This window comes from Mus pahari, chromosome 4, assembly GCF_900095145.1.
Source record: "Mus pahari chromosome 4, PAHARI_EIJ_v1.1, whole genome shotgun sequence".
Taxonomy (NCBI): domain Eukaryota; kingdom Metazoa; phylum Chordata; class Mammalia; order Rodentia; family Muridae; genus Mus; species Mus pahari.
In genome coordinates, this window is record NC_034593.1 from 9,265,293 (window position 1) to 9,285,895 (window position 20,603).

General features: G+C 36.5%; 1 protein-coding gene across 6 annotated transcripts in view; it reads left to right on the forward strand.

The window, feature by feature from the left end:
* Ralyl (RALY RNA binding protein like) overlaps positions 1-20,603 on the forward strand; it is a 683,608-nt gene that overhangs the window by 188,119 nt on the left and 474,886 nt on the right. The window contains exon 1 of one of the 6 annotated variants that reach the window (XM_029537402.1): positions 9,136-9,156. The exons of the other annotated variants lie outside the window; for them this stretch is intronic. The gene's annotated coding sequence lies outside the window, so the exon portion shown is untranslated. Of the gene's footprint in view, positions 1-9,135; positions 9,157-20,603 lie in introns of those variants that run through there. 6 annotated transcript variants of the gene reach the window in all.

The window sequence follows — 20,603 nt, forward strand, 5'->3', positions numbered from 1 at the left end:
TGGGTGGGTAGGGGAACAGAGGTGGGGGGAGGGGTATGGGAATCTTTCGGGATAGCATTTGAAATGTAAATAAAGAAAATAATAATAATAATAAAAAAAATCTCATGAAAAGTTCTCAACCAGGATAATGAGAAATTAATTTACTAAATTTTTGATTTTATAGTATATAATGGAAATACTAATTATTTAACTTATTTTGATATTGGTTAAACATTTAGTTATAATGTTTCAATTGAGCTTCCTAAAATTTTAAACTTATACCCTGAATAGGTCAAGAGAACTTCTTTCTTATTACTTACTTTGGTTCATTTTTGAGTCTGGAATCTCATATTTAGTAAAAACAAAAAAGGAAAGAAAAGAAAAAAATAGAGGACACAAGAAGAGTAACTACATAATTTTGACTTAACGTTTAACATGTTGAATATGTTTGATTATATTGTTTAATTGAAATGACGGAACATCAGATCCAATGTTATTGCAAAAACTGACGTTTGAGATATGGTGGCTTGACCCTCAGCCCTGATTTGTGTAAACACATCCACTAGAAATTTAGGCCTTCTTCTCAAAGCACAAACCCTTTGGAAGTGTCTGCCCTTATGGATAGTCATTTCATAAAATAAAATTTTAAAAAGTTCTCAGATGCAGCATAGTTCTGTAGCTTCATTTTATATAGTGAGATAGCTAGAGTGATCTCAAAAACACAGGACTCTCAGTAAGGACCTCATGTTATGGGAGATAATGATGATTCTGTGTGCACCCGGCTAATAAGACACTAATGGCTACAATGAGCTGTAGAAAGGTCTATGCAGAATGTGAAATCTTCCCTGTGAATTATTTTCAAAGGATTTAAAATGTTTCCAAGTGGAGCAAGATAAGCAATTTATTTAAAAATAAATGGATTTTTTATTTATTAAAGAGAAATATATATATGGAATAATCCTTAATTGCTCTTGGAAAATTCAATATTTTTGTTCAGATAAGCAGTATCTAATACAAATAACTGTGCCAGTTTCAGTGACTAATACTAGGAAGATAGGGGTTTGCTTCCTAAGAGGCTTGTCAGGGGAGGATCCACCCACACTAAGGGAATCTGAAGCTCCTCATCACTCACAGGGAAGCAACAATTTGTATGTAGTCCAAAGAGTGGGTGCTTGTATGCAAAAGCATAGGAGTGAGCAATGGGATCTGTCAGTGGTACAGCTGTCTTTGTGGTTATGTTTTCTGTGGTTTTCACCACCCAGCCTTCTTTGCTGAGTATTTTCAAGGCTTAAATCACCTGCATTCCCACTGAGTCCATGAAGTACCCATTATCCATCCATTAAGGTCATTTTCTGCTTGAGCTATAAAGAGTCATTTTCCATTTTTTGCCAACTAGAATATTGACTGTAATCCTCATACTCTACTGGAGCCTCTCTGGTGGATACATTTTGTCCTAGTTTCCTCTGTGAGCCAAATCTTAATGAACCCTATGATCTGTTATTACAATGAACTGCTTGAAGCCTATAGTTATAATGTACCATGACTTTAGTTGTTTACAGTGTGGAAGAAAGCACACTCTAATGTTTAACAAGTACTTCTTGAAAGAAAAAAATTGTATGTTGGAATTTCTTATATAATTCAATGCAACCTTTCTCCTAATAAGAATGTTTTTTCTTATAACTATAAAATTTCTAACAGAATTGTATAGATAAATTATTTATCCCCCTTTAATAAAAATTGAACAATGTGATATCCATGGCAGAACAAATAGTAATCACATTTGCCCTTTTTGAATGAATTTAATTTCTAGTAACCCCAATTATTTAGATAATAAATATTATAATAAATTCAACTAAATTTTCCAAAGGAGATGTAAATTTCTTTGAAAGACAACACTATGAAACACACATTTACAAATACTAAGTAGTAAGTAGAAAAGAAGAAACCCTTCAACCAAGTCTAAGAGACCCTTTCTATAAATGGTCCTTGGCTGGAAAGCAGTGGAAACATAGGATCTATCATCCACACAATGCCATCTACCTTTATTCCCTTGCCCTGTGATCTCAAGGAGTAAAGGAGATTGGTGGCAATTTTATAAAAGGTAAAGCTGCTACAGTTCTTCATTTGTTGAAGGAGTAAATACATGTTCTTACAAAGAAAATTTATTCTATGTGATATGTTTGAAGTTTCCAGAAACTGCTTTAAAATATATCATCATAACTATATTGTATAGAGCATATGATAAAAAAAGGAGTAAATAAACACTTTTACACATGGAAAATGTGCACTAAGCATCCATGTTGGAAAGTTTAATTTTACATTTCACACAACATCTGACAGTGTGTAGACAGTAAATGTGTAAATCGTCAGACTATACTGAGGGCTTCCAAGTAGGACAAAATGTTTAAAGTGGAGCCAAGCAAAGAAGGTGAAATCATGTCAGATGAAATCATGTAGAATTCATGGTGATGGATTCTAAGGTGATGAGTGTGAGAGTTGGGAATCTACTGTATCTATCGCTGCTGTAATGAAAGGCAGCTACTAGCTCAGAGGACTGATCTTTCATCAGAAACCTAGATCGTGGTGGGCTGACTCATGCTTGAGGCATGGTCTTTCCTCTTCAGAAGATGGTGCAGGTACCCTGTGTGGTCTTAATTTCCAGCTTCAAAACTGCTTGAACGAAAGGAACACAGTTACTAGCACCTGGTTATAGTTAAGGAACCAAACCTAAGGCAAAGAAACCAAAGTTGGAGCAGTGCTCTATAGAATCAATTCATGCTGATGTTTGTGAAGTTCCTCATTCTTTATGTATTGAAGGAAGTTTCATATCTTTTCTTTTCATCACAGCAATACCCCAGTTCCTGGTACCAACTTCTGTCTTAGCGTTTTACTGCTGTGAACAGACACCATGACCAAGGCAAATCTTATAAAAATCAATATTTAATTGGGGATGGCTTACAGGTTCAGAGGTTCAGTCCATTATCATCAAGGTGGGAGCATGGCAGTATCCAGACAGGCATGGCACAGGCAGAACTGAGAGTTCTACGTCTTCATCTAAGGGCTACTAGTAGAAGACTGACTTCCAGACACCTAGGGTGAGGATCTTATGCCCACACCCACAGTGACACACCTACTCCAACCAGGTCACACCTATTCCAACAATGCCAAATCTCCAAATGGTGCCACTCCCTGACCCAAGACTATACAAACCATCACACTGACCTTGGAGTGAGATAGCACTTGAATTTTACATTATTGATCCTGGTCAAAGAAGACATATGTATGAAGGAGAACCTTCAGGTTCGGTCAGTTTATCCTATTTGGTTGTTATATATGTCTTTTAAAAATTATGGTGAAGCTGAAATATAGCCATAAAATAATAAAAGGAAGAAAAATGACATGCTCTTCAGTATAGAGAAGAAAAATACTCTAAAATGTATAGTCTTTTAATAATCAGACATAATGATATAATGGATGGCAATGATGACTGACAGAGTCCTAAGATTTTGACTCTAGTGGACTTTAGATTTTCATCTCAGGTACCATGACCAATGTGTTTTCCTAAGGAACTGGGTCTCCAAACCCATGCCTTCAGGATACACTGTCTGAATATATGAACTGTGTCATTTTCAATGTGTGGTTCAAGGCAATCAGTAATTAGAGTTGTAAACAATTTGGTTTAATGTATGGCCAGGTAGGTGCATCTGTAATGAGATATAAGGAATGTTGCATATCTGCTTTTGTTAGTTGGCTACACATTAATTCAGGTAGTCAACATTAAGAACAGCTGCATTTTTTCACAACTTATTCCCCTCTACCCACTCACACACTCTTGGTAACAGTATCTTTTGTGATCTGAAATTATGAGAAAATTGTAAGGAACCTATTGTCAAGTAAATGGAAATTATCATCTTTGAAACACCTTTTGTTTCCATTTTCTTGAACATGAAAATCAGTCCTTTTCTATATTAATACTTCTCAAAGTTGCCTGAGCACTTTATATACCCACTCATCCTTATAAGAAAATAGCATTATTTTCATAGAAGCAGTTGACAATTCAGAACAACTCCTTCAAAACAATATCAAAACAAAACATACATAAAGCCAATGGTTGTCTACTTTAAATATAAAACAAATCATTACAAGGATAACACAATGCAAACAAGTTATAATTACTGACATAATTGGATTTGTTGCTGTCTACTGTCTTCAATAAGGAACTGTTTTCTGTGACTTATTTAAAGATTGAACAAAGGAATAATAAAATTAACTGAAGGTTCAAAAAAGTCTTTGTATTTAAAGCACTGTTTGATATAGTTGCCTTTTTCTCGAAAATATTTTTTAAAACTATTTTTCTGAACAAATGAACTACAATTTTTCTTTTTTATTTATTCTTTAATCCTTTTTTACGTTCCAGCCTTCATCCCAGCCCCAGTCCACCTTCTCTCTGACTGTTCCATATCCCATACTTCCTCCACCCCTGCCTCCAAGAGGATGCCGCACATCAACACCCACCCCACCAGACCTCTCCACTCTCTGGGCCCCCAAGTCTCTCCAGGGTTAGGTGCATCTTCTCTGAGTCCAGACCAGGAAGTCCTCTGCTGTATATGTGTTGGGAGCCTCATATCAGCTGGTCTATGCTGCCTGGTTGGTGGTCCAGTGTCTGAGAGATCCCAGGGATCCAGGTTAGTTGAGACTGCTGGTCTTCCTATAGGCTTGCCTTCGTCTTCAGCTTCTTCCAGCTATTCCCTAATTCAACCACAGGGGTCACCAGCTTCTTTCCATTAGTTGGGTGTAAATATCTGCATCTGACTATTTCAGCTGCTTGTTTGGCCTTTGGGGTGGGGAGCAGTCACACTAGGCCTATGTTTTTTTGTTTTTGTTTGTTGTTTTTTGGGTTTTTTTTTTAATGAAGGAGTTTATTTGCTTTTGTTGTTGTTGTTGTTTTTGTTTGTTTGTTTGTTTGTTTTTGTTTTTGCTTTTCCATTTTATTCTTTAATTAACTTTTCTGGATTTTTAAGCACTTTTTTTCTTTTATTGGATTTTTTTTTAATTTACATTTCAAATGTTATCCTTTTTCCAGGTCTCCTCTCTGGAAACCCCATATCCCATTACCCATACCCCCTGCCTCTTTGAGGATATAACCCACACACACACACCCACTCCTTCCTTCCCATGCTGGCATTCCCCTACACTGGGGCATGAACACCCTGAGGCTGTTCCTCCTACTGATGGAGCCAGTGCTATGTGTACTCTTTGGTTTGTGGCCCAGATTTTAAGCATACCATAGCATCAGTAAGGGTCACCCCTTGAGCTGGATTCCAATTTGGGTCTGTCACTGGACCTCCATTTCCTCAGGCTCTTCTCCATTTTTGTTCCTACAGGTCTTTCAGACAGGAACAATTCTGGGTCGGAGTTTCTGACTATGGGATGGCAATCCCATCCCAACACTTAATGCCCTGTCTTTCTACTGGAGGTGGGCTCCACAAGTTTCCTCTCCCTACTGTAGGGCATTTCATCTAAGGTCCCTCCCTTTGAGTCCTGAGAGTTTCTCACCTCCCTAGTCTCTGGTACATTCTGGAGCCCCCCCCCCCACCTCCTAAAGTCCAAGTTCGCCTGTTTTTATTCTTTCTGCTGGCCCTCAGGGCTTAGTCCTGCCCCCCCCAACCCCATACAATACCTGATGATCATGTTCCCCTCTTCTCCTCCCTGTCCCATTTCCCACCCAGGTCCCTCCCCCCTCCCAGTTCCTGTGATTGCTTTCTTCATTCTCCCGTGGTATTGAGGCATCCTCACTTGGGCCCTTTGGCTTGTTAGCCTTCTTGAGTATTGTATCTTAAGAATTCTGTAATTTTTTGGCTAATATCACTTAGTGAGCACATACCATGCTTATATTTTGGGTCTGAGTTATCTCACTCAGGATGATATTTTCTAGTTCCATCTAATTGCTTGCAAACTCATGATGTCCTCATTCTTAATAGGTGTGTAGTATTCCATTGTGTGAATGAACAACATTTTCTATGTCCCTTCTTCTGTTGTGGGATATTTGGGTTGTTTCCAGCTTCTGGCTATCACAAATAAAGCTGCTACAAACATAGTGGAATACATGCCCTGTGGCATGGTGGGCATTTTTTGGCTATATGACCAATAGCGGTATAGCTGGATCTTCAGGTAGGTCAATTTCCATTTTTTCTAAGGAACCTCCAGATTGATTTCCAGAGTGGTTTTAGCAGCTTGTAATCCCACCTGTAATGGAGGAGTGATGAGCTACACTTTTAAGTTACTCCTAAATATGTTCAAAACCAGATTGCCATGTACTGTTTCTCATTTCAAGGAAATATTTATTCTTATGCTCATTTATGACTTCTACTTCTCTTTAATAATACTATTATTTAAAATACTTGAGTTAATTTATATCGTAAGATCAGCCATTCAGTGTTCCTTTTGTGTTTTTAGTTCACAGAATTAAAGAACACTAAATACATTTTGCTACATTTAACATTCTCAATATGTTCAGCTTATAAATAAAATGATCTTCTATTATTACCAAAGCAATTGAGATTTTAACATCTTTAATTTTCTGATATTGTGTATATCTCCAAAATGTTTGAAGAAATGTGTACAACTTAAATTAAATTTCATGGCTGCCTGCCTCTCTCTTTGTGCTGTGATGCATTTAAGAGACTGAGGAGCATCTTTGGGGGAATTTCTCTGCTATGTGCTTAAATCATTCACTGATAGAATGAGTAAAATGTAAATGTTCCAAAGATCACTTTTGCTATAGAGGAAAAAAGAACAGAGTTTTGAGGATCAGATGGCTACCAAAGATCCACCTCATGTCTTATTCAGATAACAACTTACTTGCTTATGACAATTCTTTGCTTTTTTTTTTCACTTCCCCCTATATAAGTGGACCCTTCACCTTTGAATTTGCCCTCATATGACAAATCTGCTACTTTAGGTGAACTTAGTGTTTGTGTTTATGGAGGCTTCGACATACCAGACCACAGGTTCTAATAGAGCGTTGGTATTTCTCCCCTGTCCCCTTAATAAATGCTTGGCTTTCAATTTAAATTTTGCTATTGGAAGCTAGCTGCCTGTTCTTAGCTCTTTGACTTTATTAGTGCTTATATTTTTCAAATGCCATTCTATGCTTTACAGCCTGTGGACATCCCAAGCCAGTTTTCCATTTACACCAGGGTTTATTCCTAGGACAAGGCAATATTTTTATTTGATCCAAAGAAATAACAATGTACCTCCATCCACATGCTTTAATTATTAAGAATTCTCACTATAGGAGATTATGGGATATACACAATTCCTATAATTCCTATAATATTAGAATATATTACTTAATTGTGATTATTTAATTATAATATCATCAATAATAGCAATGGAAGACTGAAGATCAGACTAAGATCAATGTACCTTGACAGGTGTATATACAGTAGTTTTTGACACTTTGTAAAACTTTCACTCACATACAATGGAGTTAATAGTTATTAAATCTATGCATGAACATGCCTATAAATATAATAGTGCTTCATATCATTCATATTATTCTGAGAGTATATTTAGTTAAGAAACTGATGCTAGCTTTTTTAATTCATGCAACTTGAACTCAGTTAATCTGGCAATATTTTCAATTGTCTAGAGATGATATTCATAAACAAAAAGGTATGATTTAAACTCTAATATCCTTAAAGATCTAGGCAAATATTTTCATAAAGAAATTTCTTGGAAAACTTGACATCTTAAATTTGGGTTAAGTGTGTTTTGCTTGTTATATCTTCAGGTGCTAGGAAGTTTACTGGTGGTATTCTGTGTGATTCCTAAAATACCAGAAAACACATCTCTCTAAAAATAAAATTTGGCATTTGAACTCTGTTAGAGTTCTAACTTTATACCTTTATTGTTATGAATGTTGCTTATTCCTTATTAGGTTTTGGTTTGTTTGTATGAGGAATAGAAAGAATCGTACCCATTTCCCTCACCCCCTTTCTTATTCTAGTCAAATGTTTTGCCCTTAAGAGCATGCATGCTTTTGTAGGGAACCCAAGTTCAGTTTCCAGTCTCCAGGTCAGGCCATTCACACCTGCAGTTGCAGCTCCAGGAGATCTTGTGTCCTCTTCTGGTCTCTGTGGGCACTCATATACATATGTCACACACAGAGAGAGAGAGAGAGAGAGAGAGAGAGAGAGAGAGAGAGAGAGAGAGAGAGAGANGTGGGCACTCATATACATATGTCACACACAGAGAGGGAGAGAGAGAGAGAGAGAGAAAGAGAGAGAGAGAGAGAGAGAGAGAGAGAGAGAGAATGAAAACAAAACCTTTTTAAAAAATACATGTAATCTGCATGATGTGTGTGATTTGTAAGTTATTCTCAGCTGCATGTCCCTGTTCTGCATGACTTGTGTCATTTGTAAGTTATTCTCAGCTGCATGTCCCTGATCTGTGTGCTCTACCTGCTTTATATCTGTGAATGTCCCCAAAAATCTTTTTTACTATGTTCAGACTTTATATCTAGAACAAGGAGATTAGAATTGGAACAAACAATCAAACTCATTTGAGTTTGTGGGCTTTAACTTTTAAGAAATTTCACTGTGGGATCTGTTGGGAAGGCAAAATTCCACCAATACTTTAATAGAGTCATAGTTTTTGTTTAATTGTACCTATTATGAATGATAGTAGGTGATCTTCCCATCACATAATTATATTCAAAAGTGACTGCTAGTCATCCCTCTTGATGGTTTCCTTCATAGGACAGATAGAATACTTTTCCTACTGTAACTCACTAAGCCATGAAGTTTTCTACCTGTGCAAATGCTCAGTAGGTGGTGAAAGTTCATTCTGTTGCTTTGGAGTACAGAGAAAAGAAAGGAAGCAACCAGGCACTGTGTTTTCCAAAATGAATTCCTGTGTGAACTAAAATTATAAGGTCCAGCATATGTCTTTTTGTATAAAATTTAAGGAAGGCCTATGATAGTGAATAACTGTGGTGACTGTGAAAAAATAAGAAAATTGGTTTACAAAATGTTCAAGAAGGCCCAATCTTGCTGTTCCAGAGTTTACTAGAAGGATGCAGAATTTTCAGTGTCAGTCTCTTTTACAGAAGCTGAAGGCTGAAGTCTTGAGGTAACCAAGTTCAGAAGAGCTACCAATATGCCAAGAGTCAAGGTGAGGCAGAATCAATATCCTAACATTCAAAACACAAGAGGAAAGGCTTCCTAAGAGAAAACAGTGACTTGTGGAAGCCGGGAAGACTACCACTGACAGTATAAATATGGAATTTTAAAGGGAAAGTGAAGATTCTAGAGGCATCCTTTTGCCCCACTCTTAGACTATTTGTGCATCTGCACTTGTTACATTATTCTATTCATTCTTTCATGAATTTTGTATATTGCTATTTAAGTATAGGTTTTTAATTCACTGTGGACTTCTAAATATTTTATCTGTACAAAGTGTAGTTAGTCTCGAAATGTCTAGCTTGTGTATGGTAGCTTGGTTCTGCCTCCATCCTTTCTGAAAAGGGAGGATCCTTCCACCATTTTCCTATCCAGCATCCTCAGGCTACTGTCTTCTAAACTGCCCTCCAGTAAGCATCCTCAGTAACTCTTGGTCTTACTGCTGCCATCTTCCCTGCATAGAAATGTGCTTGTGTTCCCTGCATTCCTGTAGCTCTCATTTCCTATCAAACTCATCAGCTGTTTTCTTTATTTCGAGTAAGTCTTTTGAAGTAATAACAAATTGTTTATCTCCAGTGACTCAACTCACTCCCCACAGTCTTCACACTGCAGAGGTTTAGCATGTTCTACTTACCAAATCAATTAACCTGTTTCTATCCCATATCGCATTTATCCTTCTTGATATATTTGAAATGCCTTGCTGTCTTCTTGATAGTGCTCTATGTGATATCCTTTTCCATAGCTTTCTCCCATTTACCTGATCATTATTTTTGTGTCCTTATTTCTTGCAGTTCATCCTTCTCAAGACATATTTTATAAGAATAGTGGATATCCTCTGCAAAAAATTAAAGCAACGCACTATAAATTATACACATTTTATTAATGTTTAGGAATATAATCTGTCTCTATTGTGGCTGTTTAATACACTCTGAACTATGTCAGGAATGAATCAATATCATTAATACTGTACTTATTTATATTGTCCATGTTTTCACCTCCTTCCATTATGATCAAGAAAATTGCACATAACAAAGAAAAAACAAGTATGAGATAACAAATACTCATTTCAAGTGTAAACCCTTTTAGAAACAATTTTATTATGAAATCTATATTTGTTAAGCTAACACTCAAATTATTCTTTACCTTGTAGGAATCTATACAGTACTGAAACCTAAAGAAATTGCTAAGCAGCTTGTTCTGTAATGACTTGGATTATCAAACATTTGCAAGCTAAATTCAAGATTGCTTTATAAATTTGAAGAATTAACAAAAGTTAACAGAATTAATTTGTTCAGTTCATAGGTACATTCTAATGTTGCTCAGACTATTTTATGTTTTTAGAATAATTATAATTATTCATTTATTCATTTTTATTTAAGAGTTAAATGTTATAAAGTTCTCAGGGCTTTACATGCATTAAAAAAATGTTGCATATAAATTATCTTGTCTCCCGTTATCAAATGTAAATGCTTACCATTTCACCTGTTATCATAGTTCACACAATGTGCCATTCACAGTTCCTGTGTTTCTATATGCGAATCAGCAACTTTCATGAAGCCTGTCTGATTCAAGAAGCAAAGTTTTATTTCATTTGTGACATTCATTATGGTAAAGATTTAACAAATCTCCTTTTTGGTTTACGATTGTGACTTCAATTGATCATCTGAATTTTGAACATCCCAACATGTATCTGTTTTGTTTCCATGTTTAGTAAGCGATCAATTTCTCAATAAGAGCAGTAGCAGAGGGACATTTTAGACATTAGATGATCAGCATTTCATATCTTATTGGATTCCTATGAATGCATGCATTTATTTTATTTTATTTTATTTTTAGAAAGATAATTATTTAACAGATAAATCCATCATGGAATGGCTTGATATTTAAGTGTGTCAGAGAAATATCCGAAAATACAGGTTTCTGTCAAAGGCTTTGACGTAACTGAAGATCCTGATTCATCCTGTGGATCACCTTGAAAGGTGCATAATTAACATCCTAGTACTTGCACATCACAGCGGATGATGAGGTCCATATTCTTTGGAGGGTCAGAATAATCTAAATGATACCTAACAGAAGACTCAAAATATTTTCAAAAACAGAGGAAACTTCTTTCCACATGATCGGAACCAAACCTCAAGGACTGAAGAAGGAAAGGGCATAAAGTGTCTAGGCAATGAAGATTCCACCTGAGTGAGTTTGGAAATTGAAGGGCATGTCCTTTAGGTGTAAAGGGCTTAGAAAGGTAGCCAATTTTCTTAGAAAGTAAATATAATGAATGCCTGTAAGTGAAAAAAAAAAAAAAAAGATTGTGTACACTAGTATACAAGGGTGACTGAACATTGTGCATACTGAAGCTCTCTGAACCCAGTAAAGGAACCCAGCTTAACAAGGTACCACAGGAAGCAAAGAAAGACAAGAGCTGAGGGACTGTTCTCCAACAACGAGAAGTGGGCCATCTGAAGCTACGTTTTTCACATCAGTTTAATACAGTAAGCTAGAGATAGAGACATAATATTTGAGATAATTGTGTAAAATGTCTCCAAACCCAAGAAATAGCTCTGTCAGGCAGAAAATGCAGGACCATGCTCTCCATGTGTCTATCTCTTTGTGCTGGCTTCTTTGAGGAAAATTTCACCATGAAAATATCATTTCATCTGTACTAGCACTCATTTTTCTAAACTGTTTTAATTCTCATTATGCCCAAAAGAACAAAATGTACCACAATCACTCTAGTTATAAAATTATCTGTTTAAGAAATATAAAAAGTTTTCTGTCCTTTAAAATGAGGATGTGAGTTCTTACCCTACCTAGCTCACAATGCTGTTGTAAGGTTCAGGAGAGATGATGGATAGCAAAGTACTTTGAAAACTAAAATCCCTTACAAATGTGAGCTATCCTCATTACAATTCTGCCATGCCCTGTGTGTGAACCCGGAACAGGTCTCAGTTTTCATCTTTCACGTCGCTCCTCTAACTCCTGTAGAGCATGTCCCACAAGATTATTATCATAGGACTCTATTTTAATCAACGACAAATGCATTTTCTTGAAAGCATAATATTGTTTCTATTACAGATGGAACTCTGGAGGAAGCCTAATACGCATTTCAAGGACCATTATACTTCTGAGGGATTTTTCCCTATCCCTTTCATTTCATAGCTGCTTCTTCCACATATTATATGGGGAAAATGAATTTATTTCATTACACAAAGTATTGTATCAAAACTTAACTGTTAAGTCTCATTCTTTCTCCCCCTTTTTTGAGTCTCTGAATTTCATTTCTCAGATCACATATTGGTCCCATGTGATGCCACGTATCCATCATAGGAATAAAACTAAACACGGAAGTTGTTGTAAAAACAGTGAAGATAAGATATTGGCATGAGTTTTTAGTGGAGCTTAAAATTAGATGTTGGTAGGAACCCAACTCAAATGGTATTGAGCCCCTCAGTCTTCACTGTTTCCAATGCATGACATAAGCCTGCTTTATTCCTTTACCAACTTAGTATTACCCCAGTGTTTGCAGGTAGTTTTACTTTTTGCCTTTGACATAATAACAACAAAAGAGTAATGCAATCCCACATGCATAGCAAAGATACATTTTATGATTATCAATATTTGATAGAGCACTTTACTTGTATATAAACAATTATACACTCCATTAAGACTTTTTGATTTTTATTTGGGGAACAGGGACTTTATTATAATAGATTATTCTTACTTTGCAAACTTTTTAGACAACAAAATAAATGTTTATTTTAATTTGAATCATGAACTGTTAAATTCAGTCACAGACAAGAAAGAGTTCTACTGTTAAAGTGTGTTTGGAGACACAGAAAATTCCAGTTGCTAGATACTGTTTTAACAATATCCTTAAATTTGATATACTTATGTAGGAGCAGAACTTGGAATAGAAATGAACCTTCAGTGCTTCTCATTTCATGTGAGGCAGAGTTTTAGAGCAAAAAGGACAAGAACGCTGGTATTTTTTTGTATTCAGCCCTCAGGTCTGTGCAGCTGCTTCCTAGATTTTGAGTTCTATAAAAAAGTTATTAAAAGGTAAGGCATGGGAAGAGGTTTTCATACCAGTACACAGTCCTGGCTCCCTTCTCATGAACTCTCCACATGCTTTCCCTTAACAATCAGCTCCTTCAGTCTCAGAGCTGGATTCTGGAGCTGCTAAGTCCCTGCAGCGTTTGCACTGTGAATTATGGCTTTGACACCGTCCATGGCCAGGCTGTACTTGGTTACATAAACCCAACCCAGAGGATTCCATAAACTCTCCCTATAAACTGCTGTGTAAATGGCCCTGAATCTGACCACTCATTTTCTCATTTGAAGCTATTCACCAGGTATACCAAGCTGCATGTCTACAGGGCATGTTGTAGACTCAAGGTCCAGCTTTTCTCTGTTGGTCCTGCACTGCCTCTTCAGTTGCCCTCATTATATTTCCCCTTGATAATAAACTCTTTTCCCTCTTTCTCTCCTTGGCACTTACCCAAATCATTTCAAACATTCACTTAGACAAGAGGGCACCCTGTCAGTGCTTGGTTTTGTGTGATACTTAGAGGAGGTCACCAAGCCACTGCAGATCCATAGATGGAAGAGAAAAACTACTCTTGAGAATATTCAGTAATTGCTGGAAGCTCGAACCTGTAATTACAGCTGCCACTCTGGGAACTCTAGTGAAGCCTCCATAGTTAGCCTTTGACCTTATCCACCCTGACTCTCCCATCATGCTTTTCTCTTGCTCTTTCATTGGAATTTATATCAGACAGAGAAGTGATATTTTGTTAGGAAATTGTATACTACTGCAAAAACTAAAGAAAATGTGTATTAATGGACTTGATTGTGTAATATAAGTCATAATAGTTGAACTGTAACTACTAGTAACATAATTTTTAAATTTAACAAAAAACATGAATTTTTTTTTACTATCATTTTACAGTTTTGAGCTCAAGGCAAATGACCTGTGTAGAACCTTGTTTAGCATTTCAATAAAGCTCTACAGAGTAGGTGTCACTTTCCTTGCAAGGTAAGTACACTAAAGGAAATTGCTGAGGAAACCTGAGTCAGAATTCATAGCCATGTCAGATGCTGCAGCTAGGAACTCCAAACTTTAGTATTGTACTTGTGTGTGTGTGTGTGTGTGTGTGTGTGAGAGAGAGAGAGAGAGAGAGAGAGAGAGAGAGAGAGAGAGAGAGAGAGAGAGAGAGAGATTTTATATATGGTTGGATGTATATGCATTTATGCATGTAGAGAACAAAGATCAACTGTCAACTTTAGGTGTCATTCATCAGTTGCTGTCCATCTTGGATTTTCCACCCAGTTTCTCCTAGAACTCGTAGATTGGGTTTTACTGTCTGACTTTGCTTCTGAAGCACTAAGTGGGCCCACCATGCCTGGGCTTTTATGTGGGTTCTGGTGGCCTACCAATCACAAATCCTCATGCTTTTTGTGGTAAGGATTTCAACAGTGAGCAATATACCTAGACATAGTATTATACATTTGGGTCTATTTGTTACTGCCTCCTCCTTGTCCTCCTCTTCCTCTTTCTTCTCTTCCAGTGCTGAATTCTGGAGAAAAACTTTCCCTTGGCTCCAAATTGGTTTTTGGAGTCATTTTCAAGGAAATTTTCCCTGATTGACTTAACTCCTCTTTAGGGGAGTAGATATTTGTGAAGCTAATTATGTCTGAGTTGGAATAAGCCAGTGTAGCAGATAATCTCTGAGTTAGCACTTAATTGAGTGTATACTGATTTGCTGGAATTAAGCTGGAGGCATCTACTTACATGTTCTCTTTCCTCTTTTCCTTCATCTAAAATAGACACAAAATGGCCACCTTATAAATTTACTGTAGAGTAGAGATAATATATGTAAGTAGAGTAATTAAAGGTGACATGATGGTAAAGCTACCAGTAACTCATATTTACTGAAAGCATTTGCTGTGTCAGGAAGTGTGATAAGAGCTTAATGGGCATTATCTGTAATCTTTTCCTACTGATTTCATTGAAAGGCCTCTTCTTAAAGACAAAGAGTCCTTTCATTTTCTTCTTCAACCACATTATCAGAACTGGCATTTCATGTATGTAAGACAGAGGTCATAATTTTTAGATCTTCAGTTACAGGCACAACTTAATTATAATAGTTAAGACTAATTTTCAGTTATTAAAGTTTTCAGACCCCCCTGAATTCAGATGTAATTGAAGCTCAGTATTCTTCATCAGTTTGAATGTGCCTCCTACCTCCAGTTTTCACTGTACAAAAAAAAAAAAAAAAAAAAAAAAGGCTTCTTTTATTTTTCTGGTTTCACTTAGGAATTTGTACCTCTCTTCTTGGCAGAAGTGTTCACCCATGTGTGATGTGTGTGTAGGAATAGTGCCACTCCCTCCCATTATCCCTCATTCCTGAGACAAAAGACAGAATTTTAGTTGGTCTTAGTGGGACACTAATTTCAATGTAAAACAGATAGTCCAGGAGTCCCATTGTGGGGGCTCTGCTTGTTTTGACAGGTGGCTCTTTGCAGTGGAATTGTATTCAAGGAGAGTTCTTTCCATAGAATGCACTGAGACCACAGGCCGTGCAGATGTCGGTGTCATGCCAGCACAGAGATTAGAGGTCGGCTAGGTCTGCTCTCATCATCTCTCATTGCCCTCTGCTCATATTTCCTGCTCCTTTCTATCTTTAGAAGAAGAGTATGCAAAGGTTCACATGGTCCCTGGAATTTAGGAGCACAAGTCAATCTGAACAAGAATTTTCTCAATGTTGTAGAGATCAGGAGAAAACAGTTTGAACATCTGCAGCTGTAGGAGTCTTGGTGACAGTAGTGGAGCATTTTTGAAGAGGAGATAACTCACAATGCTTAGTTACAATGTTACTGCTGTGAAGTGACACCATGACCAAGATTACTCTTTAAAGGCAAACATTTAATTAAGTCTGGCTTACAGTTTCAGAACTTCAGTCTTGGTGCATGACATTACACAGGCTGATTTGATGCTAGCTAGAAAAGCTAAGATGTCTGCATCTTGATCAGAAGGCAGTGAGAAAGAATATCTGCCCTCAGAAGGCAGGCAGAATGAGAGTCTCTCACTAGGAGACCTCAAAGCCCTCCCTTACAGGGACATACTTCCTCCAAGGACACACTTCTTGATAGTGTCAATTCTTGGTAGGCCAAGTGTTCAAGCATATGAATTCATGGAGGCCATACCTATTCAAACCACCATACCCCCTTTTTCCCTACACCAGGTCTCTTGTCCTACAGTGCTTTTTTTCTTATCCAAGTATTGTTCGAGGTTCTAATTTTAATGGGCCAGGTGAGAAGCTAAGTTGGTAGCTAGTGTGTCTGCATGGTGGGTTCTCTTTGCTTCCTTTATCCTACAGTTTTAACTGAAGGAAGAGAAAGTCTTCCTTCGCATTTGATCTTTTTTTTTTTTTATTGGTACCAATTTATACCTCAGAACTACTCACATTATAAGTTATGTTCCCCACCAATACAAAGCTTACATAGGAAAGTCAAAACCTGGTTTACATCAAGAATATTTTGACCCCAAATTTAATCATTGCCCACTGCATTTTTTACTTTTGAGTGTAGTGGAAAGTGGTTACGTGAACTTTGTAATTGAACTGCAGGATAAGAAAACTAGCTATGGAAATATTGAAGATTTATTTAAGTGTTTACCTCAGGAAACCATATTTGGGCATATTGAAGCTTTTCTTTCTTTGTTGACTCCTCTACTTGAGCTCATATCTATTGTCTCCATCCATAAGTGAAAACAACAGTTGATATAGCTAAAGCTGTACCTAGCTCATTGTGTGAACTGAAAGCATATTTGTTAAATGAGAAACTGCATGATTTCAGTGTTTGCTAGTGCTTCATTCCCAGCAAGCACTGTGTAAGTTCTGCCGAGCTCTGTCTCCTGTTTCTATTGTGTAGGTTTCAGTGTTATTTGCCCATCCATCATCAGTGTATATATTTAAGGAAATGCCTCTAACATTTTTATTGGATGGCTGCATTTCCCTTACTGGAAAGTAGAATTCCAGCCTTTGAAAGCAGACTGATTGAGAGTTGGAAATTTAATCAACAAGAACCAATTTAAAAGTGCCGAGTTGCAAGAAAATCTAGAGAATTCTAACTTTATATATAAAAGTCCTTTTCTGCTCCACACAAACCTCAACTTTCTTTTGGTTTGTAAATTTAAAATATGCTGATGAATGACCACTGTAGAACCTTTTATTACAGAGCAGGTGTAACTCTTATATTTCTCAGTTCTCAAAGGGAAAATGTCTAGATAAGTTTAGGGATTGTTGAGGTATTATAGAAAAACTGTCTTTTGTGTCAGGTCTTCCACTGAAGACCAATTAATGTTTAAGTGGCATATATATATATATATATATATATATATATATATATATATATATATATATTATTCTTACAGGGCAGTGTTTGTTCTTTGAATATTTCCCTGGGGTCTCTATATAAACTTTTGTGTGACGACTTAGACTGAATTTTAGTTGGTCTGCATCGAACTGTTTCTTTTAGGGTAAATACATTTCAGTACAAACAACATTTTTAATTCATTTAAAAACACATGCTTTACATTTGGAGCTCTAGAAAATGTACAGGTAGTAAGAGAACATGCTGAGCAGCCTGGAAGAACTGAGAGGGACTTCACTGCCTTTCCACTATGGCCTTCAGAGGGCTGCTCTCCATTTCTTGGTGCTGAAGTTTAGCAGATGGTACACTCACAGACATTATCCCTCAGTGAAGCTGGACTGGTGGGCTTTATTATGGAGTTTATTCTATTGTAATTGTAATAGGATTGTGAAAAATAAACTGTTTATTGTGGGAAAATTTTAATGTCTCAAGTTTCATATAATCTCCAATATCACCAATAACTCCTTTGCACTTACTGTTTTCTTAAAAAGCTGTATTCTGAGCACATGAAAATAAATAGCATCTGACCCTATAAAGTCAAACGATAGTCTTGAATGGAATTAATTACCTGTTATGTTTAACTATTTTCCTGTCTGTGTTGATGCCTTTTACCAGCACAAATTTTTCTCTTTATTGGTTCCTATTATTTAAGATTCAAGGTGCTGTGTATCCAGGATTTCCACGTTCACATCATTTTCAAGGCTGCAATTAATTAAACAGACGTAGGAGCTTAGCAAGGAGCAGAACTGGTAACCAAAGTGATTCTCACTTGGATAGTTCTTGGCAGGCACTATTTAATGGTGAGCTTCCGTTTCTTGCTGGCTGCTGGCTAGGATGTCCCTGCACTCCTCTGTATTGGAACGGATCTCTTTACAGGACTCCTTCATCACAGTGTGGCAAAAAAGAAAGCAGTGATAGTACCAGCCACAATAATGAGAATGTGAATACAGAAACAGTCCTCTTCACATTTGCATGGACTGTTGGTTAGAAGCAAGTCATTCAGAGAAATGGGGACTCACCACAAAAGTCTCATTGGAGGAACTAACGGGCAAGACTTAACCAGTCAATCCTTCACTTACTTCCAGTTTATCTAAGGCATTCTTAAACTCCCCAGGCATATTTCATCACAACAAAATGATTGAAAATGTGGAAAGTAATAATCATGCCATACCATCTTTCATATGCTTGCCCCACTCTTACTGCAGATCTAACACCAGAACACTGCTTTCTTAAGTTACTTCCTTCCCCTGCATATACCAGCCTTCTAACACCTCAACAGACTTATTTGTCCTACACAACACTCCACCCCTAGGCCTCTCCTTTTCTGGCCATATTTAAGATTAATTCAGCTCACAATACTGAACAAAAATTATTAAGAACATACTTATCAACACATTAGAAATCCAACTTAGTATTAATAATATGAAACCACTGTAATCAGCAGTGAGTGATTTTAAATTTTTAGCTTTAAACTAGAACAATAGTATTCATGAAAGTTATTGATAATATACACTACACCAACAATCTAACTGCTGAAGGTAATAACATTAAGCCCTGAACAGTTCTGTTAGGTTTGTCAAAACAGTTGTGAAAACTTAATGAAAAGTAAAAAAATAAATAAATACAGTTGGTTCCTCATGGCTCCTTCTATAATAGGATAAACTTAATATACTTAGATGATTTATTAATAATATTCTTAGAACACTAACCCAAGTTTACATTTCTATCAATGTCCAGTATTAATAAAATATGCAAAAATTCTCTATAGTTGATATTTTTTTCTCTGAAGGAAGAATCACTTTCTATCATTTGTTTATCCCTAAGATAAATCATCTAACAGTTTGAACATATACTGCTTTCCTACAGTTATTCATATAGAAAGCTTAATTAGAATGTTAATGTGAAAATTGTTCCAGATATACATAATGCTTATTCATTGAATGTAAACCTACAAATGATTTTGGATGTGGATTTTAATGTTTATGGTAATAAAATATGTAATTTGAAATAACCATTTTTTTATAATTCTTGAAAGTATATCAAAACCTCTTTTCCTCTTTGTTAACATTTTCTAACTTCATAGAAAAATGAACGTTTCAGAAATCTCCTAGAAATCCATTTATAAAATAAAGTGAAATTAATAAATATATTTTAATAAATAAATAGACATTTCATAACATGTTTGAAGGCACTCAAGTTTCATGGAAGATAATGAAATCACCATAGTCCACAGATGTGTTGCCTATATTTAACGTATTTTAGAAAGATAAATCATAGGTCTACTATTTAATATTTGAAAGTGAGTATTTGCCACTATGGCTTTAATTCTTTAACATAAATGTGATTAATATTTAGACTTTAGACATTCTTTGTTTTTATCATTTCAGTCATTTTTAGATTTTATTTTCCTAGGGCAAACAGGAAAACCCATCTCAATTTTTATTTTTATTTTTTATTTTTTTAACATTTTTTATTATTATTATTTTCTTTATTTACATTTCAATTGCTATCCCGAAAGTTCCCTAAACCCCATCCCCGCCCCTGCTCCCCTACCCACCCACTCCCACTACTTGGCCCTGGTCTTCCCCTATGCTGGGTCATATAAAGTTTACAAGACCAAGGGGCCTCTCTTCCCAACGATGGCCAACCAGGCCATTTTCTGCTACATATGCAGCTAGAGACTCGAGCTCAGGGGGTACTGGGTAATTCATATAGTTGTTGCATCTACAGGGTTTCAGCCCCCTACAACTCCTTGGGTACTTTCTCTAGCTCCTCCATTGGGGACCCTGTGTTCCATCCAATAGCTGAATGTGAGCATCCACTTCTGTGTTTGCCAGGCATTGGCACAGTCTCACAAGTGGCCGCTATATCAGGGTCCCTTCAGCAGAATCTTGCTGGCATGTGCATTAGTATCTTGGTTTGGTGGCTGATGATGGGATGGATTCCCGAATGGGGTAGTCTCTGGATAGTCCATCCTTTCATCTTAGCTCTAAATTTTGTCTCTGTACT